The following is a 24954-nucleotide window of genomic DNA, read 5'->3' on the forward strand; positions in this document are numbered from 1 at the left end:
TTGATTCTAAAACTTGTGAAAAGATCCGTATGTTCTAGATAATAACTAGAAAGAACTAGAAACTCTTTGGGAAATTGTCTAATGAGGTCATAGAATTAATATCTATTAAACTAGGAAACATAAACCAATCATATCGTTGTGCACTTTGTGTCAGTGAGCAACCTGCTGCTAATACTGCGTATGCCCTCTTTGGCCTTCAGAACCTAATTCTTCAAAGCACAGATTCAGCAAGGGGCTGGAAGCATTCCTCAGAGATTTTGGTCCATGCTGACATGACAGCATCTCACGGTTGGTGCAGAGATTTCAGCTGCATTCATGATGAGAATCTCCCATTCCACCACATCTCAAAGGTGCCTCTAAGATCTGGTAACTGTGGAGGCTGTTTGAGTACAGTGAATTCCTGCTCGAAGCAGCCGTCAGAAGATGGTACACTGTGGTCATGAAGGGATAGGCATGATCAGCAACACTCAGGTGTGCTGTGTGTGCAGCTGGTACCAAGTGGCCCAAAATGTGCCAAGAAACTATCCCCCACCCACAGTACTAAACCACCAGCAGCCTGAACTGTTGGTACAAGGCAGAATGAATCCATGCTTTCACACTGTTTACACCAAATTCTAACCCTACCATCTCAATGTCAAGACTCATCAGACAAGGCAGTGATTTTCCAGGCTCCCGTTGTCACCTTCTGGTGAGCCTCTGTGATTTGTAGCCTCTGTTTCCTGTTCTTAGCTGACAGGAGCGACGGCCGATTTGGTTTCCTGTTGCTGCAGCCCATCATCCTCACGGTTTGACACGTTGTGCATTCAGAGATGCTCTTCTGCATACTTTGGTTATAACAAGTCATTACTGGGATTACTGTTGGTTTCCTATCAGATTCCAGTCTGGTCCATCTCCTCTGACCTCTGTGATCAGTCTATATGTCTAAGTGCACTGTTGATGCCACGTGATTAAGAAACAGTGAAACAGGCGTAACTAATGAATTACAATGTGATGCTAATACATCTGCAAACCTGCTGTATGCAGACTGCAAAGTGAACCGTCTAACTCTACATTAGGGCTGAACGATTATGGAAAATAATCTAATTGCGATTTTTTTGCCCCAATATTGCGATTGCGATGCGATATGCGATTATTTTTTAAGGTCTTTGTCTTCTGTATTATTAAACAAAGACAAGCAATACATCATATAGTATGGCCAATACTATATTACATTAATTTTAAACTGTTCTTTCCTGGAAGACAGACCTCTGTTATGATGACATGAGGTGATGCATGAATTGATGACTGACATTTTTATTTAACTTCTTCAATCACAACAGTATATTTGAACATACACAATAATTTATTTTTAGCTTACAAACATCTGAGCATAAAGTGCTGACAAGGAACCCTGGTGTAAACATTAAAATGAAAGTCAGTACAATGTGCAGATTGCAGAAATATACATAAAAAAAAATCAGTGGCTTTACCACACTCAGTTTTTCGACATCTGTGAACTACTAGACAGTCATTCAATTAAAAAATAATATTAAATAAATAAAACGAATAAATAAAAAATACACACATCTTACTGATCTCTGCAGTCAGTAACATTACACATAAAGTGCAAACATAATAGCAATTGTATAAACACACACACAAACACGCCTTTAAAATTTAAAGGCTGTGAAATTGGACGGTCTAGCCTTCTGATCTGCGTCACCGCTGTCTCGGTGGAGTTTAATAAACTCAGCCATCTGCTCCTTGCTATCTAAAATATAACAGGACACTGGAGTAAACTCTCGACCGTCTCACACTTCTGTTTAATCAGTTTTCTGTTTGACGTTTAGTCAGCTGTGTGAAAACCAAGGAGGAACCCACCCGGGGGAACCCCTGTGTGGCCCTGGGACCATAAATGGTCCCTTTAGGTTTTCAGTTACAAGCCATTTGCACTGTGTTGAATGGAATATAGCCAAATTCTCTAAAAAAAAGTTTGGCATAATTTCATTTCAAAATTCAAGTCTGACTTCCTTAAATTAGCTTCAGTGGCTAAGCTAACAATACACATCCTCTTAGAGCCCTGGGGACCATTTTTGGTCCCCATTGACTTCCATTATAAACGCTATTTTTCACTGCAGAATTATTACCGTTAATGTCTTGGTGATTACTCATGTCTCCGTCTCGTTTTGGTCTATGAGCCTTAGAGTTGTAATTTTTTTTATTTGTCCACCGGGTGGCGCCCTTGCTCCACATTTGATCCCTGCTGGAAAACAGCGGGCTGCTTGGATAGACCTGCGGGAAACGAAGCCTCATTTCCGGCGTGCAGCAGCGGCTTCGCCCGCTGATCGGGCGGGACCATTTTTCGGTCCCTAGGACCGTTAGAGGGTGCTTTTTTTTTTTTTTTTTTAGTCAACAGGAAATGACGTATTTGTTGTCACGTGGTATCGGACGTGTGGGCTGGAAAAAGCAGTCCCCGGTGATCGTGCCCCGGTGATCGTCGCGACTTACCCCGGCAACATGCACTTATTTCGGCCTAGAGGAGGAGCATTTGCCGCCTGGAGACCATTTTCTGGTCCTGAAAAAAAAAAAAAAAGGCGATCGAAATGACTGTTCGTGCCAATCTTTAGTCCATCTAAAGGCCTAATTATAATAACAAAGAAATATTACTTCAAATGTTTTTTTTGGAAAATATTTAGTTTTTTGTTTTTTGGGGCTAAAAAACGGCGCTCATGTAATAAAACTGGGATTTAAAGGGTTAAAACAACGAAAATATAATTAAAACTTTATATGAATATTTCAGGGAGAAGTAGTTTTAAAAGACTGACCAATTTAAAGTGGAAAAAAATATGAATATATAATCTTTTTATTGCACTTTTGGGGCGGGACCATTTATGGTCCCCAGGGCTCGGAAGGGGTGCATTTTTAAAGGGCCACACAAGAGTTAATAAAGTTTTATTTAATCTAATAATCTAATAACTTTAATCTCAGCCAAACCGATTTACTCACGAACAAACAAAACACTGAAAAAAGCCAAACAATAACATTTTTAGGTTGTCTAAGTGAATTATATATTACGTTTAACCCGAGCAGCGAAAGTCCGCGGTGATCTGAACATGATGTGCCGGGAGTTGTGCCGTTCTCGGCCGCATCAGTAACCCTCGAGCTCCCGGCTAGCTATCGAGCTGGTGGGTAGAAGACGTCTCTGAAAACGTCGAAGCACTTTTGCAAATATGCGATATCTTGATAAACTGAGCAGATATTTGATGTTTACACAGCTACTTTCTCGCCTGAAAATATGTTAAAAGTTTATTTTGTGACCCAGAAAGATTAGTAAGAGTAATTTTAAAACTTAGTAGCGGCCGCCATTGTTGGAAACTGGAGTTTGGCTGGGCCGCGCTATGAATCCTTCAAATTCAGGGAAAAGGAGGACGCATTTGTCGGCTGCATTCGGAGGAGTCTACGAATTTGGACAGCCCTCGGCGCGTCGCTGTGACGTAATCGGTCTACAAATGCGGCCTCAGGAGGATGCAGCCCATGAATTTGGACATGTCCAGAGTATAATCGCGGCCTTTGCGGTTAGAAAATTGCACTTGATCATGTCGCGATATTATCGCAAATGCGATATATCGTTCAGCCCTACTCTACATCCCCTTTTGCGTGGTCATGACAACATCACACAAACATAAATCAACTTTATTATTTGTTGGAATTTCAAACAGTTGATTTGCACATATTACATCCACCTAATTAGTCAGTTTATCACGTAGCTTAGTGATGTGGCAGCAGCAACCGTTTGCTCATTAACAAACAGGCTAGATCACAATGTGGCACTTCATACAGCATTTAGCTGGTCTCACATGCACCATCTGTGTGTTAATGTAAGATTTCTGAAGGCATGGACAGAGAGCGACACGAGCAGGGCTTCTGAGGGAACATTGGATTACCTTTGAAGAGATCTGGATGGTCGGTTTGTGCGATTTGATGTCTGTTGTATCAAAACTGCACACTTGCATTAAGTCCTTTCTTGGCCAAAAGTCAAAGGGGGACTTTCAGAAAGGATTTACAGGAGTAAATAATTTCCCAGGAAAAAAACAAAACCAAAAAAGCTTTGCTTATGCTGCTGAAAAACTCACTGAGTAAACAAGAGGAAGAGATACTCAGGACACAGAGGAAGAATATGTGCAGAGCTTTGTGGACGTGGGCAGATAAGAGAAAACATGTACAAAGTAAATGAGGAATAGAAAAAGTCTTCTGGATAGAGGACAAGCAGAAAAGGTACAACTACCAGTCTCCTGGGGACAGTCTAGCTCCAGAGGGTCAGTGTTCATAAACTATTTGGATGATGACCGCTTTCAGTGTTCATTAAAGTCAATGTTGGCATACTGTAAGCTCCTTACTTTGCCCCTGAATGTCGCTGCGTTCAAAGATAGACACGCTTGCATCTTTGGGGTTCTTTGCCTTATGATTAGTTATCAATCTAAGCTAGTTAAGCAAATGCATGATGAAAGATGCTGGATTTGGTTTGGTTTAGCTATCAGTACGGTTAGTGTAAAAACGCTCTCTGCATTACAGCGTTCACAGCTGGAAATATAAAACGTTCCACGTTTCAGTCAGTGGACTTTAACCTGGAAGACACCCCTGACCAGGCTCTTTGTTATCTCGGCAGATGACAACACTCACACTTCCTTTGCTGCTCTCTGTCTCTTTAATTCTCAAATCCTAGCTATGATGACTTCATTTTCTCCATGAGTGTGCAGTCTCACCTTTGACCCACAGAATCTCCCCTGGCTGCCTGTCTATAGGGAGCACAATGGGTCCTCAAATCAGAGTTCATACTGAAATGGTTGCCAGAGCTTAGTGTCTCAATTCAACGCACAGAAAAAGACTGATAGCAATAAAAGAGCAGCAGCTTCAAAGGCACAGTAGTCCATCATGAAGGCTGCTATAAATTTAAAAGCCAATTTCAGTTCTTATGCACGACCAATTTTGACCGTTGGCCTTACCAAATGAGGAAGATCAAAGCATAAAAATACACTCAATGCTTGTACAGTAATTGTACAATGTTATGAGACAGCAGGAAATGGCGTGTCACAAATCTAGAGGATCATCATTTAGCCTGGAGAAATAGTTTGCTGCTTTATAAGAAAGCCCTCCGCAAAGCCAGAACATCTTACTATTCATCACTGATTGAAGAAAATAAGAACAACCCCAGGTTTCTCTTCAGCACTGTAGCCAGGCTGACAAAAAGTCAGAGCTCTTTTGAGCCAACCATCCCTTTAACGTTAACTAGTAATGACTTCATGAACTTCTTCACAAATAAAATTTTTATCATTAGAGAAAAAATTACCAATAATCATCCCACAGATGTAATATTATCTGCAGCTACTCTTAGTACCATCGATGTTAAGTTAGACTCTTTTTCTCCAATTGATCTTTCTGAGTTAACTTCAATAATTACTTCCTCCAAACCATCAACGTGTCTTTTAGACCCCATTCCTACAAAACTGCTCAAAGAAGTTCTGCCATTAATTAATTCTTCAATCTTAAATATGATCAACCTATCTCTAATAATCAGCTATGTACCACAGGCCTTCAAGCTGGCTGTAGTTAAACCTTTACTCAAAAAGCCATCTCTAGACCCAGCAGTCTTAGCTAATTATAGGCCAATCTCCAACCTTCCTTTCATATCAAAAATCCTTGAAAGAGTAGTTGTCAAACACCTAACAGATCATCTGCAGAGGAATGGTTTATTTGAAGAGTTTCAGTCAGGTTTCAGAGCTCATCACAGCACAGAAACAGCTTTAGTGAAGGTTACAAATGATCTTCTTATGGCCTCTGACAGTGGACTCATCTCTGTGCTTGTCCTGCTAGACCTTAGCGCAGCGTTCGATACTGTTGACCATAATATCCTATTAGAGCGATTAGAACATGCTGTAGGTATTACAGGTACTGCACTGCAGTGGTTTGTATCATATCTATCTAATAGACTCCAATTTGTGCATGTAAATGGAGAGTCCTCTTCACACACTGAGGTTAATTATGGAGTTCCACAGGGTTCAGTGCTAGGACCAATTCTGTTTACATTATACATGCTTCCCTTAGGCAGGATCATTAGAAGACATAGCATACATTTTCACTGCTATGCAGATGACACCCAGCTCTATCTGTCCATGAAGCCAGATAACACACACCAATTAGTTAAACTGCAGGAATGTCTTAAAGACATAAAGACCTGGATGGCTGCTAACTTTCTGCTTCTTAATTCAGATCAAACTGAGGTTATTGTACTCGGCCCTGAAAAGCCTAGGAATATGGTATCTAACCAGATTCTTACCCTGGATGGCATTACCTTGGCCTCCAGTAATGCTGTGAGGAACCTTGGAGTCATTTTTGACCAGGACATGTCCTTCAACGCACATATTAAACAAATATGTAAGACTGCTTTCTTCCATTTGCGCAACATCTCTAAAATTAGAAATATCCTGTCTCAGAGTGACGCTGAAAAACTAGTTCATGCATTTATTACTTCCAGGCTGGACTACTGCAATTCATTATTATCAGGATGTCCTAAAAACTCGCTGAAAAGCCTTCAGTTAATCCAAAATGCTGCAGCAAGAGTCCTGACAGGGACTAGAAAGAGAGAGCATATTTCTCCTGTTTTGGCTTCCCTTCATTGGCTTCCTGTTAAATCCAGAATTCAAAATCCTGCTCCTCACATACAAGGTCTTAAATAATCAGGCCCCATCTTATCTTAATGACCTTGTAGTACCATATCACCCTATTAGAGCACTTTGCTCTCGCTCTGTAGGCCTACTTGTTGTTCCTAGAGTATTTAAAAGTAGAATGGGAGGGAGAGCCTTCAGTTTTCAGGCCCCTCTTCTGTGGAACCAGCTTCCAGTTTGGATTCGGGAGACAGACACTATCTCTACTTTTAAGATTAGGCTTAAAACTTTCCTTTTTGCTAAAGCATATAGTTAGGGCTGGACCAGGTGATCCTGAATCCTCCCTTAGTTATGCTGCAATAGACGTAGGCTGCCGGGGGATTCCCATGATGCATTGAGTTTTTCCTTTCCAGTCACCTTTCTCACTCACTATGTATTAATAGACCTCTCTGCATTGAATCATATCTGTTATTAACCTCTGTCTCTCTTCCACAGCATGTCTTTATCCTGTCTTCCTTCTCTCACCCCAACCGGTCGCAGCAGATGGCCCCGCCCCTCCCTGAGCCTGGTTCTGCCGGAGGTTTCTTCCTGTTAAAAGGGAGTTTTTCCTTCCTACTGTCGCCAAAGTGCTTGCTCATAGGGGGTCATATGATTGTTGGGTTTTTCTCTGTATCTATGAAGCGCCTTGAGGCGACTTTTGTTGTGATTTGGCGCTATCTAAATAAAATTTAATTGAATTGAATAGTCTGCACCAACTGCATCCCCTTTAAGATGCATTAAAATAAAGGGGAAGGGGTCACATCATGAAGAGCAACAAACACAGACAAATACAGATGGGAAGACACTGCTATATACACACAAGAGGGCAATTAAGGAAAGTAGAGACAACTGGGTAATGAAACGCAGGTGACAACAATCAAAGTCAACATGAGAGAAAGTAAAACTACAAATGACTACCAAAATAAAAAAGGTGATAAGCAGTAACTAAATAGGGAAATCCAGATAAAAGACTGAACTAAACAACAGGGGAACTGACAAAGAGAAAAAATAAACTCCAAAACAAAAGAAAATAAGGATTAAAGATTAAATACACTACTGAAAGTTAACAATATGCAAACTAAGAAGCAAACTAAAAGTCCATAAACTCGCAATAATAGATTAAAGACCCAGGATCATGAAATCCAGTCTAGAAGTTATAAAATGAAGTAATATTTTTGGCATCACTCTGGGACAAAATGTTTCTGATTTTAGAGATATTGTGCAGATGTACGATAGCATTCGTGCATATTTGAAGGACATATCGTGGTGAAAAATGACTCCGAGATTCCTCACAGTGTTCCTGGAATCCAAGGTAACACCATCCAGAATAAGTGTTTGGTTAGATGCTGTGGAGCAGGGAAATTATTTTACTGCTATTGTTAAATAATTGTCATCAGTACCATTGCATTAAGAATATAATCTGCAGCATGGATATTGCATTCAGAGGTTTAAACAGTGTCTCTTTCAGAAAGACTGAGTTGCAGGCTGACAGGAAGTTGTATGCAGAAGTGGAAGTTATTTTGAGCCGCAGGCTAAGATGAGGCTTTAACAATGTAACAGATAGCTTTAAGAAGGCCTTAAGCAGTTATGACTATTTCATACACAATGCATATCTGTGCTTATTAAAGAGTTGGAGCTCGGTCAATTAATTGGGGGTCGGAAGCTTTGTTCGGCGCGATGTTCGGACAATCTATTGTGCAAGTGACTTGGAGCCATAGAAGGAATCGCAATACATGCTTACAAAACACTTATATCAGGTCATTTTATATTAAGGTTTAAGTAGAGGTTCTTGATTAAAACATTTATTTAGTAGAAGACATACACATAGTCTCAGTGAGCCTCTGGTCTGGTAAAAGGTCAGAAGTGCAACAGGTGAATTGAGGAGCATTTGAGGACGAGACACAGACAGTAGGTGAAGAGGTGACACAAAGAGCATGTGAGGTCAACACATACACACACATTAGTTAAATTTATTTAGAGGAACCGTCCTTGTTGTCTCGGCAAGAAAGAGGAACAATTCATTTTAAGATAAGAACGGAAAGTACCAAGCCATGAAAATAGAAGATGATTTTCTAGGTGAAAAGTCATTCTGGTGTTGATCTGATCTATGTATAAAATGTACCGGTGACGCATGAAGGGGCGTCAGTAAACAAACCCTGATGCTATAAAATATCTGTTCATGCTTTGATTAAGTCGAGGACTACTGGCTGTCTGCGTACAGAGTGTCTTCCCACACGTGTGTTCATTAAAATCATTGTTTGACCAAGACCTTCTGGACCATGGGTGGTGTGTACTCTCCTTCCTCAACTTTGAACCTTAACAATGCCATGTTATTAAGATGTTTAGGGCTGTGTAATTTTATCTGAATTTAGAAGCAGAAAATTAGATGTAATCCAAGTCTTTATGTATTTAAGACATGCCTACACTTTAACTAATTGATTTGTGGCATCTGGCTTCATTGGATCATCTGCATGAAAATATATGCAGCGCTTTCTAATAATACTGTATAAGGGAACATTGTGTAACGTGAAAAGTACTGGACCCAGCACAGAGCCCTGTGGAACTCCATCACCAAGTCTATCATATATACACAATTCAAACCATTCCAGCATATTTCCTTTAATAGCACCAGCGTACTCTATTTAATATATTAAAATTTTATGATCAGCAGTATCCAATTCTGCACTGAGGTGTAGCAGGACAAGCACAGAGATGAGTCCACTGTCAGAGGCCATAAGAAGACCATTTGTAACCTTCACTAAAGCTGTTTCTGTGCTGTGATGAGCTCTGAAACCTGACTGAAACTCTTCAAATAAGCCATTCCTCTGCAGATGATCTGTTAGCTGTTTGACAACTACTCTTTCAAGGATTTTTGATATGAAAGGAAGGTTGGAGATTGGCCTATAATAAACTAAGACAGCTGGGTCAAGTAAGTCTTTTTAAGTAGCAGTTTAATTAGAATCCCCTGAAAGCCTGTGGTATGTATCCTTTTAATAGAGAGAAACTGATCATATATAAAATCCTAGTATTAATTCTCCAAAAGTTGATTCTGTTCATCTGGACGTAGCGTTTTGTGGGAGAAACGTTTCGTCACTCATCCAAGTGGCTTCTTCAGTCTCAGCTGACTGCAGGTTTCCCCAATCTTATAAACAGTATACAGTATAAATATTGTAGTTCAGAAAGGCGTAAAGGACAGGAGGACTGTAAATAAATATTATAGGTTATTAAAAATGTTGTAGTTAACATTATGTCTTACAATAGTCCTTTGAGGGCTTCTGAGTATTTCACAGATCAAATGAAGATCATCTCAATTAGAACAACAACATACCTTCACCAGCTTACATGTTATCAGGTTTAAGGTGTGTTTTTGTGAATTATAGCAGGGACTCCATCCCCTCTCATTACCTGGTTTATTTTTAAAAGGAGCTGTGTACTGATATACTGGAAGTGCGTCAGTCCAACACAAACACAATAACAGGTATTTCTAAAGTTTTTGGCAGAAAGCCTAATCATTTCCAGTTTTTGCTGCTGCAATCTTCTGGAACAAGTACTGTGCCATCAAGGGACCCTGTCGTCCTGCACTTCTAGACTACAGAGAGAAAACCAGCTCGTCTATTTTCATATGCATCTACCAAAGCGCCACAGCTTTGGTCTCCATCTCTACATTATATCACATGGTGGAATCACACACTACACTGCTGATCTTGTGACAAATCAAAATACAATAAACAAATGTACATATAAAAAATTAAGGGAAATGTCTTCAGTTTTAGTCAGTTGGGTGTATTTTTATTTCTACACAACCAGCAGAACTAATGTGACTAATGTGTATTATTATTTTCTCTTCAGAACTTAAATCTGCTGCTAATCAATACCACCCACGTTTATTACAACAATAATGAAAGTAGCTGAACTAATGCTAAAACTAATAAAAGGAAAGGGAAATTAAACCATTAAAATTAACTCTTGGCTGCTCCCTTATTTCCCAAAGGGTTACCACAGCAGATGGATGAACACGTATAATTTGGCACAGATTTTACGCCGGATGTTGTTCTTCTCACAACCCTCCTATTTGTCTGTGCTTGTGTCCCCCGAGGCTGGGTTTTTATGACAGACCTTTCATGTGCTGGCAAATGTGTTAACCACTACACCATCGAGCCACTGAGTCCAAACTGAAAAGGCAAAAACAAAAACACTAAACTAAATCTACTGCAGGGCCAACGCGGAGGTCAGCCAGCCACTCACAATCTCACACCCTATTATGGCCGATTTAAAATGACCAGACAACCCAACATGCATGTCTTTGGATTGTGGGAGGTAGCTGGAGTGTCCAGAGAAAACCTATGCAGGCACGGGGAGTGCACGCAAACCCCACACTTGAAGACCTCACCCAAGCTCATAGATTCAAACCCAAGACCTTCCAGTGTTAACCACCACAGCACCGTGCCACATTTACAGTGCTTTCATGAAATGTGTCCAACAGTGTCATCTGCTGACCAAAAGCAACAATGCATGCAAGACAATGCAACACAGAAGATTTCACTGTGCACATATTAAAAATATTAGGCTGAAAGTCTCTTCAGACATCATGCAAACCTGGTAAGCCAGATTTGTCCTGCAGAAACATAATATTTTAACACATCGCATCTGATTAACACATCTCTCTTCAGTCATTCTCACTTCAGACTTGTAGCAGAAGAAGAAATCAGGCTGATCTGTCTTTCAGTAATGAACGTCAGGAAACAGCTGCAGCTTGCGAAAAAAAAAAATTGGTCCTCTCCAATAATTATTTGCATTAAGGGAAATAGTCTTATGGGACTAGTTTAAGCCTATGAAGAGAAGTCATTTCCTACGCACGAGTAACTGAATGAGCCCTTTTTATGCTGCACTGTGCCATACATCAATATGTAGCCATTCCTCTCATAAGACAAGTCGTTACACTTTTCAGGAATCTGAAAACCACTGGAGTCATTATCAGCTTCTCGTCCGCGACAAAATTGGAAGCGAGTTTGCATTTGGCATCATACCATGTGAACCGGCTTGAAGTAACGCAGTGAGAAGCTCCCGTGAGGGGGCTGCAGGGATCAAACTGAAGGCAAAATAAGATGCACTGTTGCGGCATCCCTCCACCCACACAGTCACCGTGCTCACTCGCACGCGTGTACTCCAGTCATGGCTGCTGGGGGGTGTACGTGCACAGCTACTGTGTGTCTGATCAGCACGTATATGCCAGTGCACGTGCGTGGGTGCGTTTCCAGTGCACTCCATCATTCATTTCTCTCCTTGTCATTCTTTCGCCCCTTTTTTTGTGTTAATTTTCTCAATCCCTCCCACCTTTTTTTGATCTCTTTCTTCTTTTCTCTCCCACTCGCTCTCAGTCACAAAAACATGCACGTGCACCCATCTATCCACCCACGCACGCGGTTGGCACGGGCGAGTCCCCGAGAACCAGCACGGTTTGGCATGGGGTTATGCAAAGAAATACAAAAATCGTTGCGGCACCACTGCCTAATGGTGTCTCCATGGCAACTAAGGGAGCAAGGCCCTGCGTTGCGGTGTCAAACAAACACGGCAATTTAAACTTTAGTGAAGAAACGAGCTGGATGATGGTCTTGCATCATTACTGTATTTGACACACTTTAGGTGGCGGATATTTCACACTCATGAGTGCATGATGTTTAGCATGGAGAAAGCAGCCTGTGCAGCACACAGTAATACACACTGACTGTGTAGCATTCAGTACAACTCTAACAGACAGCCTGTTATATATGGGCTCAAAATGTGGTCATAAATATTTTGTACTTGTAAATCAGGATTTGTGTGTGTAAAAAAGATTTGTGCATGCGTAAAAAAGATTTGTGCCTGCGTAAAAAAGATTTGTGCATGCATAAAAAAGATTTGTGCGTGCGTAAAAAAGATTTGTGTGTGTGTAAAAAAGATTTGTGTGTGGACTTAGCCAAAAAAACCCTGCAAGTTAAAACTACGAATTTTGACCCTATTTTTCTTCCTTTCATCTGATTGGTCAATGTCGTGTCAATCACAAATGTAACATTCCAATCAGAGAATAGATGGGTTTGGCTGTCGGAGGGGCGCTTTTTTTGAACTGCAGGGGTCCGTTCTTCGTACCTCGCTTACTACATCCAAGATCAAATCATCGCGCTAACTTTGAGCTCGCTATCCCGGTTCTCCGAACACACCTGTTGTTGACGATTAGTATAGCTGGATGAAGTAATGTGAGATCACCGGGTGGCTTAACAGGGGCTACGCATCGATAGTAGAAACATTGATCGGCAACCCTCTGATTGGTCGGCGAAAATGTCGAAGGAGCGCGCTCTGTATTTTCCGGCAGCAGAGCAAGAACTCTTGATTGAGGGATTTCAGGAGTTTCAGAGTTTAATTAAAACGCAAGGGAACACTGCAAAGGCTGCAAAAGCAAGGAGAGAGGGCTGGCAGAAAGTTGCTGACAAATTAAACTCGTAAGTAATTTAATAATAATAATAATAATAATAATGATGGATTGGATTTATATAGCGCTTTTCAAGGCACCCAAAGCGCTTTACAATGCCACTATTCATTCACGCTCACATTCACATACTGGTGGAGGCAAACTACGGTTGTAGCCACAGCTGCCCTGGGGCAGACTGACAGAAGCCAGGCTGCCATATCGCGCCATCGGCCCCTCTGGCCATCACCAGTAGGCGGTAGGGTAAATTTATTATATTATATTACATTATATCCTCTTTCACATTAGAGCCACAACAGGACCCACTAGAACATGGGAACAAGTAAAAGTGAAATATAAGAATATTCTACAGACTGGTAATATTTATCACTTATATTGCTTTTAGTCTCTTGAAAAGAGACCCTGAAATAATCTGTTTGTTTGTTTATAACAGCAACCAAGAAAAGGGCAGAGCAAAAAAAAGACAGGTGGTGGTCCTGCACCCCCTCGTCAACAAGTTGGTTAAGTAAATTATACCCGCACGGGAAAATCGATATCTCTCTATGAGCACACTGTCGCGCTGAGCTAAAGGATCCTGTCTATCCCGCAATATACGCGGAATTCTGAAAACTCTCCTTATCAATCTTGCACCTTCCGCAATGGGCTGCTCGCGTATACAGACAGGACATGGCTGCGACAGGCTTCCCAAATCCACCTTCGCTTTTATAGCCGTGGTCTCTCATCTTGATTACATGCAGTAATTTACTATTACTACTCTAAAATATGAATTACATCTGAAATAATCAAATACATGAAATAGAATGATTAATAGTACATTTCCCTTTTTTTAGGAAATGACCTGTATGTATCTGTATGAAATCAATAAAAGAATCAAGTACTGCATTATCTTTAGTTACATTGCTAATATTTATTTATGGTAAAACAGTGGTAAAATATCGCTGTTGCTTTCGTATAAATGAAGTGGACATACCTGAGTGGCCGCGATCTAATCCTGTTTACATAAAGTAAGCCTGCTCCCGAGCAGGTTTACGCTTACGGATCTGTTGCTATGACAGCAAGTCCCGGATGAGCTTCGGGGAACCGAACGATCCAGGATCACGCGAAATCGTCAACAATCAAATCCAGCTAACTTACTTAGCGAGGTACGAAAAACGGACCCCAGGGGCCTGTTCTTCGTACCTCGCTAAGTAAGTTAGCTGGATTAGATTGTTGACGATTTCGCGTGATCTTGGATCGTTCGGTTCCCCGAAACTCATCCGGGACTTGCTGTCATAGCAACAGAGCCGTAAGCGTAAACCTGCTCGGGAGCAGGTTTACTTTATGTAAACAGGATTAGATCGCGGCCACGCAGGTATGTCCGCTTCATTTATACGAAAGCAACAGCGATATTCCACCACTGTTTCACCATAAATAAATAACATCAATGTAACTAAAGATAATGCAGCACTTGATCCTTTTATTGATGTCACACAGATACATACAGGTCATTTCCTAAAAAAGGGAAATGTACTATTAACATTCTATTACATGTATGTGATTATTACAGATGTAATTCATATTTCAGAGTAGTAATTGCAAATCACTTCGTGTAATCAAGATGAGAGACCACGGCTATAAAAGCAAAGGTGGATTTGGGAAGTCTGTCGCAGCCATGTCCTGTCCGTTTACGCGAGAAACCCATTGCGGAAGGTGCAAGATAGATAAGGAGAGTCCTCAGAATCCAGCGTATATTGCGGGACAGACAGGATCCTTTAGCTCAGCGCGACAGTGTGCTCATTGAGAGATATTGATATTCCCGTGAGGATATTATTTACTTAACCAACTTGTTGACGAGGGGGTGCAGGACCACCACCTGTCTTTTTTTTGCTCTGCCCTTTTCTTGGTTGCTATTATAAACAAACAAACAGATTATTCCAGGGTCTCTTTCCAAGAGACGAAAAGCAATATAAGTGATAAATATTACCATTCTGTAGAATATTCCTATATTCCACTTTTACTTGTTCCCATGTTCTAGTGGGTCCTGTTGTGGCTCTAATGTGAAAGAGGATATAATATAACAATATAATATAATGTAATATAATATTGGATAATATAGTGTAATATAATAAATCTATGAATAAATAATAAAGTGACTGAATAGTGGTATTGTCATGCGCTTTGGGTGCCTTGAAAAGCGCTATATAAACCCACTCCATTATTATTGTTATTATTGAATTACTTACGAGTTTAATTTGTCAGCAACTTCCTGCCAGCCCTCTCTCCTTGCTTTTGCAGCCTTTGCAGTGTTCCCTTGCGTTTTAATTAAACTCTGAAACTCCTGAAATCCCTCAATCAAGGGTTCTTGCTCTGCTGCCGGAAAATACCGACATTTTCGCCGACCAATCAGCGGGTTGCCGATCAATGTTTCTACTATCGATGCGTAGCCCCTTTTACGACACCCAGTGATGTCACATTACTGCGTCCAGCTGTACTAATCGTCAACAACAGGTGTGTTCGGGGAACCGGATTAGCGAGCTCACGGTTAGCGCGATGGTTTGGTCTTGGATGTGTCATTTGATCTTGGATGTAGTGAGCGACGTACGAAGAACGGGCCCCTGGTCTTTGAAGGGAATAAATGCCCTTTTACATGCCAACCCAGCGTTTTCCTTCATCACCATGAAGGAAAACAGTCTGTGGTCGTCCGAGTTTGGTGATTTTTCTGTCACAGGACTACGTGTTTAATACAGGGACTTCCACAGCCTTTTCAACAGCGCTGCGGACGCGGGGGGGGGGGGGGGGGGGGGCGGCAGCGCAGTGTTTTCATTACAAAGCTTTCTTCGTTATGAATTAGCATATATGTTTTTATTGAACATTTGAAGAACTAGCAAAAAAACCCCACAAACTCTTGTAGTTCACATAAAGTCAGAGATAAAAACGACAAGGAGCAGGTGCATCTAGTACAGGTAGAGCTGCTGCAAAAACCCACAGAGCTCAGCAGCCAGCAACAAATTCTGGATCCTTTGCTTTTAGTTAGCAATTAGCATTAGCAGCACATCCTGCGTCCGATGTGAACGGACTTTTATGCTGCGCACTGTGACTCACAGCAGTGGTCCCGGGTCAGCCCTGACGTTGTGGCAATCCTAAAGTAATAATGGTATTTCTAACCACTGACATACCACAACTTTATCCTTTCAACAGCTGCTGAAAGTAAGGGGACCTAACTGCTATCGGATATTTATATAGAGATTACCCTTCAAGGACCTGCAGTTCAAAAAAGTGCCCCTCCGACAGCCAAACCCATCTGTTCTCTGATTGGATTGTTTAATTTATGATTGACATGACATTGACCAATCAGCTTAAAGGAAGAAAAATAGGGTCAAAATTCGTACTTGTAACTTGCAGGGGTTTTTTTGGGCTAAGTCCACACACAAATCTTTTTTACACACACAAATCTTTTTTACGCATGGACAAATTTTTTTTACAAGTACAAAACCGATTTACAAGTACAAAATATTTATGACCACATTTTGAGCCCATAGGTTATACACATTTTTATTGTTTTTGAATTATACTGTGAGCATTTCCCCAATTAATCACATTTTCTATGTTTTGGGAACATACTGGACACTCGTCTGTAATGTCAAAGTGAACTTTTTTGCTTCAAACGAAGGTTTTTGCACTGGATGACACATCTCCAGGACAGCAGGGGGACAAGAGGATAACGCAGAAGTGGCTCTCTGAAATAAAACTGTTCTCACATGAAGAAGAGCATTAGTCATTCTGGCAAATTCCCAAAAATGACATATTTTAATATTTACTGGAGTAATAATCACTCTGATCTGTGCGGTGTAACCAGAGGGAGCCCAGGTGGATGTATGAGTCAATAAAACGTCACATAGTTGTTAATTTCTCAGCTTCGCGCTGACGCTGGTTATTATCATTGCCATGGCAATGAAGTCTCCCCAATCGATGACAATGTGATGATGAAATACTACATTAAACTGCATTTAAGGTGCTTTAAATTAACAGAGCAGTCCAAGTACCAAATAGCCCCAGGCTGCCTAAATATAACCCAACCTCACCCATAATATATGATGGAAATATGTGAACGAAGGAGCAAAGATCCAAATCTTAGCTAAACCAGAGCTACAAAGTGAAGGCACTGGCATGACTGTGCATTAGCGTGGATTTAAAATAATTTTATATAAACTGGTTATTCATGTTCTTTTCTAATAAGCTAGAAAGGTAGGAAGCCAAGTGTAATGAGTTCTGTGCAATAATCAGCTTAATACTGTATTGCACTTGTGATCTGACCAAATTGCCTATTTAAACTCCGAGTCCAGTAAAGTCAGGTCGATTTACTTACAGGGCACATTTATTGAGTTTAGCAGAACAACAAGTGAATGCAGCATCAGAGTGATCCGTCTCAAGACGTCGTGTTAATGGTAATAACGATAAACGGTAAGTTATTTTTATTCTCCACCTAATAATTCTAAAAAAACAAAGAAAACAAAAACTGTAATTCATGTTTCTACACACACGCACACACACACACACACACACACACACACACACACAGCCCTTTGTGCTACCTCATCCTTTGACTTTGAGGCACAAAGGTGTGTCAGCTAACTGTCGGTGCAGCTAAAGGGAGAAAGCATCGCAGTTGGAGCAGCTTATTCAGGTGAAACTTTTAAGAAGCAAGCCCAAGCAGTGCTTTCAAGTAGCAAAGAGCTTGTTCTGTTTCAGTGCATGAGTCATTTGGCTTTAATGCTTTACCTGTGGCTCAGAGGCTGGGCTCTGGCACGGACTCAGGATGCAGTGCAACCTATTGACTGCCCAGGGACAGAGAGAGAGAGCGATAAAAGCAGAGCTATAGTGGACTGAGAGCGCTGGTGAGTGACAGACACACAGAGAAGGAGAAGGGGGAGAGATGCCAAGGCAGAAGAAGAACAGAAGGCTTTCTTCTTCTCTTATTTTTGTTTTTGGGCTCAGTTCAAGATTCTCTGTTGGGAGAGAAGCCTCCTCTGAAGAGGCGGCTGCTCAGAACCTCAATAGCATCCAGCCTGTGTTCTTGTGTATGTGTGTTTTTGGGTAAGTGTTCCAAAATGAGAGCGCTGATGGAGTCAGCTGGACTCTGATTGGAGTCAAAACCATTATCCCAGCAAAGCCATTATCCCATTAGATAGCATGCCTCACGCAAACACATTCACGACCAACAAAAAGGACACAACTCATATCAGCAGCTCATCATCTGCAGCAAGTGGGATGCCCCGCACTGACTGGTGACTTATTGTCGGTGCCGGGCCACCATCTGTGCGTCAGTTCACACGTTCATCCGGAGCATTATCCTCAGCGACTATCCTAAGCACAGCCCGGCCACAGCTTTCATCCATGTCAGCTGCTGAAATGATGATGCATAACAAATGAAGTCTTCAGAGGAATGCATTCCTTTGCAGTAAAGTCCCCGAGGCTGTACCGCATTAAATGTATGCAACCACTTCTCCTCTCCTTCTCTGTCGTTCCAGTAACTGGTCACTATTGGACTGTGGCAATATTTTTCCTTTTTGAAAATCAACCTCCAACCTTGAAATCTGGGCACTGCAAACTTGATTTGTTACTGTAGCATCAGTGTTTTCCAAAACCTGTCTGCAACCTTTGCAGGCGAATAATCATTTCAAGCTCCCTCGCTTCCTGCACAGCGTCTGACTGCCAGGCCTTTGCACAATTAAATTAAAAGCTCCTTGTTACAGCCATTATGGAGTTTCCTAATATGCAGTACAGTAGAAGGAAATGATTGACATTACAATGTGCTGATGGTGATATTCCATACTGCTGCAGCTACATGTCAAGACAGAGAGATGATAGGCTGCAGGAATCCTTCCATGCTGTCATGTTCCCTCTGATTTGTTTACAGCCGGCGACTGTTTTAAGTGTTTGATTGTATCTGACGCGAACCGCCAAGATCACTCAGAAGGCTTCTGTGCAATCTTTACTGCACTTATCATTTTGCATGTGTGACAAAGTGGGTGAGAAGACCATTTGTCTATATTCTTAGTTAACATTCTTGTTTTGATTTAACCATATTTCACATGTAATCTGCAATAGGCAAACATCTACTATCCCGGGTTTGTTTATGTTTTGCACTTTTACAGATTATATAACATCTTGGTTTAAATCAATTCCTACAAGTTTGTTAAGTTAACATGTTCTTTATTTCAACTGTTAATTTGTATTGTTTAAACTTACCTTACCTACCTGTCTTGCAGAAACAAAAGGAGGAAATGTAGTTTTACTTCCTGCTTTATACCTGCTGGGGGAAGGGGAAGAACTCTTATAATTTTATAAAGTTGATTTTAGAGGGTTTGAGAAGAAATAGATTTATTGTTGTAATATGTATTGATTACACCAGAGTTTATGTTGCCAGTAAAGAGGAGTAGTAGACGTTTGAATATAATCACGTTCATCTTACCTACCTACTGAATGGAATAGTCCAGAGGAGAAATTGTTTGGTTAAGTGGACTATTTAAGCAGAAGAACTCAGGTGTTTTAGGAGAAAGGTTCAGGTCAGTGTAGCTGTGTGCAGTTTGACCTTAATTTCCGTTGATTTAAGTTCAGTTATGTTTATTTGAACTGAGTTAATTATAGAGTTGAGTTTCTTATTTGTTTCTTTGTAAATATTGTTTGGGCCACAAAATGGTGAATAAATCACTTGCTACACTGGACAGCATCAGTCTCCTGCACTTCTTTGCCCGCTTAAGTCGAGTCCTACCACAGCATGTAAAATAATACCCACTGGTCCATTTTTCATTCTTTACTGGCTTCTTCTGGAAAACATTTGCTTAATTCATGCAGGCGCTTTGAGACGGTGCATCAAACAGAAGTGAAACGGCCAAACTAGCTAAGATAAAAAGACCTCAGCCCAAACACAGGCCACGCCAATCATCCTCAGGAAACAGCATTATCATTGTGTAAAAAAATAAAAAACATTTTGTGCAATAAAATGGTTTTTGCGGGGCTAACAGCTGTATCTGTCTAATTCTTGCTTCATCCTAATTTCCTCTAAGGGTGCTGAAAGGGACAAGCCACACCGAGCAGTTATCTGACAAGACAATCTACTATTCTCCGTGTTATTGTAAGCCAGGTGACATACTACAAACACGATTTCTCAAGTTTAGTGCTTGCCGAAAACAAATTGGTACTGAATAAAGTAATGGCCCAGCAGCTTAGCAGAGCATGAAGCTGGTTTATACATGGGTGTTGTTATTAACATGCATGAACCTTTCAAAATATGGGAAATGATGGTGTCGGTGCAGGTGGTGGATCCACTTCTGATACTAAAGCAAAAGATCAGTGCAAACTGCTTCACAAAGATGCTGGCAGCTTGTGTTTCATTACTTGGGCTTTGTGCAAAACAGTTTGTGAAGGTGATGAGTGGAAGCGCGTGTTTAAACACGTGCTAATCATGGAGGCACATTAAAGCGCATTAAGTAAAAGAGAGGTAAGAGCAGATTGTGTAATCTTATCTGTAGTCACTGCGTTCGTTTGAAGAGTTTAAGAGTTTAAGAATGAGTTAATGTTCAATTTACAGAATATGGAGTTAAATTTGTTTTTCTTTGGATACTGTTATAAATTCTGCTGCTGCATTTTATTCTGGTCTAATAAATATGGCAAAAAGACACATTCCTTCATTATGGTTAGTAAGGAAACTTGTGACTTTGAAGTCTTCAAGCTTTGCATATGTGTGCTCATGTACTCTACTGATCCATGAAGAAACTCAATTATCTATGGGTCTGGAACATGAACTGAAATTCACTGACACTTAAACTGGTTCCATGCATTGAGTCACTTGGTTGCTTTTTTTCCTGTTTTAACTGCAAAGGCTGAAAATCAAGCAGGTGAGCTGAGGGTGAATGCATACAGCTGCAGTACAGTGACACTTCAGTGTGACATGGAGTCCTGATACATGCACACACAGCTTGCAGCATTATACACAATAATAATATACAACAGAGTACATGTGTGAGGAAAATCCTGTACAAGTAGTGAGCACTGCCCGGGGGGAGGGCATGGCAGACGAGCCAGAAGAAGCATTTAGTGCTTATAGTTCACACGTTTAGATTATGTCATTACTTAGCATAGTGGCATTATGTGCACAGTTGTACAATGGGTGATAATTCCCCGGGGATCGGTCCACCTGCATCTGCAAAAACACCACACAGCCTGCTGGATGTCACTTTGGATTACAACCATCTGTTTAAATACTGTGAAGTGATAGATAAAGAGCCTCTTTACTGAGCCCACGCTGTCTGTGGCTGAATAACATCGTGTCTCTAAGTAGATTCAGTGTGAGAGTCTGTCTGCAGTGCAGCAGTGAACATCCAAAGCATCTCCTCTAACTGGCTGCTGTGGCTCTGCGCTCCACCAAGCAGCTGATTTACACCAGTAGGTGAGAACCTGGGAACCCAGGTTGTAATTCGTCACCAAGTCACCACCCACAGCGGAACGCCACCCAATACCTGATGAGGAGACGGCGCTGCGCCGCGGACGAGTGTTTCCCAAAAGAGAGCGCGTGCCCTTACGGGCACAACCACAGTGAGCGGAGCAGCGACAAACGATAGCGTTGAAAGGGAAACACACACGCAACAGTACAAGCACGCATGCACACGCATGCATTCAGACTAAAAGCACTTCATTCACAAAAGCCGCCCACACAGAGCCCAGCCCGCTGAAACTTTACATTAGACACATACAACACTGCCCCACACCCACATGTACACACTCACACACCCACAGCAGTGCCCTCTCCTCACAGCGCTGTCACAGAATCTCATTGTTATCATCCCTGCTGCACCGCACTGTGTATGCACTACCTCTGCCACTGCTTCCCCTCCCCAAAAACCACAGTGAGGGACTCAAACACACATTTATGGAGCTACCGTCAGTCCACATCATTTATGGCTGCATGTGGAACGTGCAAACCATTTTACAGCACCAGGAGGTAAACAGAGCTGCCTCAGTCTTTGAACTAACAGTTTTAAGTTGCTGCAGGATTTTTTTTTTTTGCACAGAAGCTCAGCTGGTCTATTAAAAGCACAAAACTGGAGACAGGTGCACATATGTTACATACAGCCTGTGTTGGACTTGTGTTTGTACATAACTTCCACCAACATATCTCCTCATGACAACATATCAGCCTCCTTCAGGGAGAAATGGGTAAACGGAGCTTCTCTGTAACCTGCCACAACAAACACATGACGAACATGAATGAACATGAAGCCAGAGAAACAACTTACCTGGCACACAGTCTAAAAGCAGGAGGCATCTAGGACCACAAGCTTCTCTGTCATCTGGAGACAGCAGAAGATTAGACAGTCATAGTGCATGAGATTAAAGACTTCCTGAGCTCTCTCATCTATCCTATGACTTTTGCCTCACATTGATCCAAACCTTCTGAGAAAAGGTAAGGGGCTGGCAAAAGGAACGGCTAAAAAGGCAAAGAAGGGTGGCAAAACGGCTGCGAGATGCTCAGATCTCCTCCACTAAGACGAGTTGCGAGCGCAACGTGAGGACCATCCACTGCAGCAGAGCAGAGTAGCGCGCAGAAAAGGAGGAGAGGGAGGGAGAGAGGAGCGAGGCAGGCAAAACAGGCATTTACTGCTGCTGGTTCCAAAAGCACGGCTGGAGCGAAAACCTGGGACTGGAGTGTGGATCCTGCTCTTTTGCTTTCATACAGATGGAGAGTTATGGAGAGCATAGACAGAGCAGAGCATCGTTGTAGGACGTGGTGAAAGGCTTATGTCTGCTGCACGACCTCCATCTGACTTCTCTTTTGCACAACATTTAATATTTTCCCCTTCTTGGCAACAAATATTTCATGTTTGCTATCATTCTCCAGCTTCTTCAGAGTTGCTGTGGACAAACTATTGAATCATCTCTAACAACAGCTGTCATATTCTTTTGTTTCCTTACTTTATTTCTCTTTATTGTGCTGTCACGGTCATTTTCCAGCTATATAAATCTGTACAGCGGAGATCCAAGGTGATGACGGACACTGCATTCCCACAGGAAGTCAAATGATGCACAAGGAGTATTCATTCTATTAACCGCACATGGATATTCATGTTAAACTCTTTCTGACAATGTGGCACATTTTGCTATAATCTCTCTTATGGAGCAGTTGGGCCACCTGGCTAAAGTGTCTCTTGCTTGCTGTACTGTAACAAGGGAACAGGCTTTTAGTTAGAGTCCTTCGGCCCCAGCAGGGCTCAAGGTCGCTTGGCAGAGCTGCCTGCCGGCAGCCGAAATCCTTCAATGATTAACAGCGGCAGACAGGATGGAAAAGCTGTCAATCCAAATCTATAGTCTTGGCCAAGAGAGCCGGCCAGCTAACCCACGTGCATTCTAACAGCGCTCGACCAGGTAGAGCGGGGAGATATATGAACCCACAGAAAAAAGTCAATCCCCTCTCACCGAAAAGGTGGGTACATACAAAATACTGATATTGTTCTGCAGCTCACTAGGGGACACGACAAGGTCAGAATGGCTGTTTGTCTGGGTTTATAATGAGCTGAGGTCAGAGCAACGTTTGATCACATGTTACCTGGTGGATTCATGTTTTCATAGCTTCATTTGATCTTTATTGTAAATTGGTTGTCAAAACACACAGCTGGGGGACGGCTGTTGTACCGGGGGGCACCCCGGAGACATGACCAGTGTGACCAGAGAATTTGATTGCTTAAACCGTGCTTTATTAAGAGGGCAAAGAAACTAGGAAAACACCAGACTAACCTTTAACGCTAATTCAGGAAGTCAGAAACAAACCTTATCCTTAGCTATGAAAGCATTCAAGAGAACTAGAAGTGAGGCACAACTCAGAATTCCTATATTACATTGAATGCCTCACCAACAAAATACTTTAATTGAGTGAATTCTTTAGTTTCAACCGTCGCCAGGGTTTCCTTAGTTCCTTCTGATCTGTTGCATTGTGTAAATAAAACACTGCTGTTGCATTTTCACTCCTCGCCTCCGGGTGGCATCTGCACTTGGGTCCACAGCTTGTCTACAAGCCTGGCGGCCCAGGAGCTTCTTCCTGTGAGGTGACAGTGCTAGCCACCGTGCTAACAAACCAATACTGGACTTATGAACTTTATATTATTAATTTATTAAAGCTGATAACACGTTACAGTGACATCAGCACACATTATATTTTATGAGACTGATGTTTTCATAAAAGCATTGTTACATGTTACAAATATTGGCTTTCCGTGCTGACTTATTTGTGGTAAACAGAGCAGGGCGATATGACCAAAAATGTTTATCGTGATACACATTTGAAAATTTGCGATAAAGATATAAGTGACGATATAACTGACACTAGACAAGATACTTTACAACTCCACAACTTTATTAGTGCAAAAAATCCCATCAATGTATTAAACAAGCAGCTGTTTTTTATGTGCATTAAAGTTATATAAAAATGTAACAGTGCAAATGCAAATTCCTTGCTGACAGTTTAACCAAAAGGCATTTCCAGTGGAAACTGGCCGACATATCCTCAGCATAACCATGTATAACTTAAAAACAGGTTATACACACACAATACGGTAATGTTATGTTGAAGCACAGTACGTATCACTCCCGCCTACGATAGCCGTAATGCTCCGACAATCCATCAAGCGGTGCGGCTTCATAGCTTAGCAAAGTCGTACTAAAACATTTGATAGATTTTCGAGCGCCGTGTGCATAAATTCGTTTCGAGGTCAGTAAACACAACCAGAATTCATACATAAGGCACATGGGATTATAAGGGGCACTGTCGACTTTCAGAAA

General features: G+C 41.5%; 1 protein-coding gene across 6 annotated transcripts in view; it reads right to left on the reverse strand.

The window, feature by feature from the left end:
* dlgap2a (discs, large (Drosophila) homolog-associated protein 2a) overlaps positions 1-22698 on the reverse strand; it is a 147271-nt gene extending 124573 nt beyond the window's left edge. For 3 of the 6 annotated variants that reach the window (XM_085442584.1, XM_085442581.1, XM_085442580.1), the window contains exon 1: positions 22419-22698. The gene's annotated coding sequence lies outside the window, so the exon portion shown is untranslated. The remainder of the gene's footprint in view (positions 1-22418) is intronic. The other 3 variants (XM_085442585.1, XM_085442583.1, XM_085442582.1) reach the window with 1 other exon arrangement.
* Positions 22699-24954: the final 2256 nt, after the last annotated feature.

Source organism: Copadichromis virginalis, linkage group LG19 (genome assembly GCF_057382275.1).
Source record: "Copadichromis virginalis isolate Kocher_CV1m ecotype Utaka linkage group LG19, C_Virginalis_male_GT1.1, whole genome shotgun sequence".
Taxonomy (NCBI): domain Eukaryota; kingdom Metazoa; phylum Chordata; class Actinopteri; order Cichliformes; family Cichlidae; genus Copadichromis; species Copadichromis virginalis.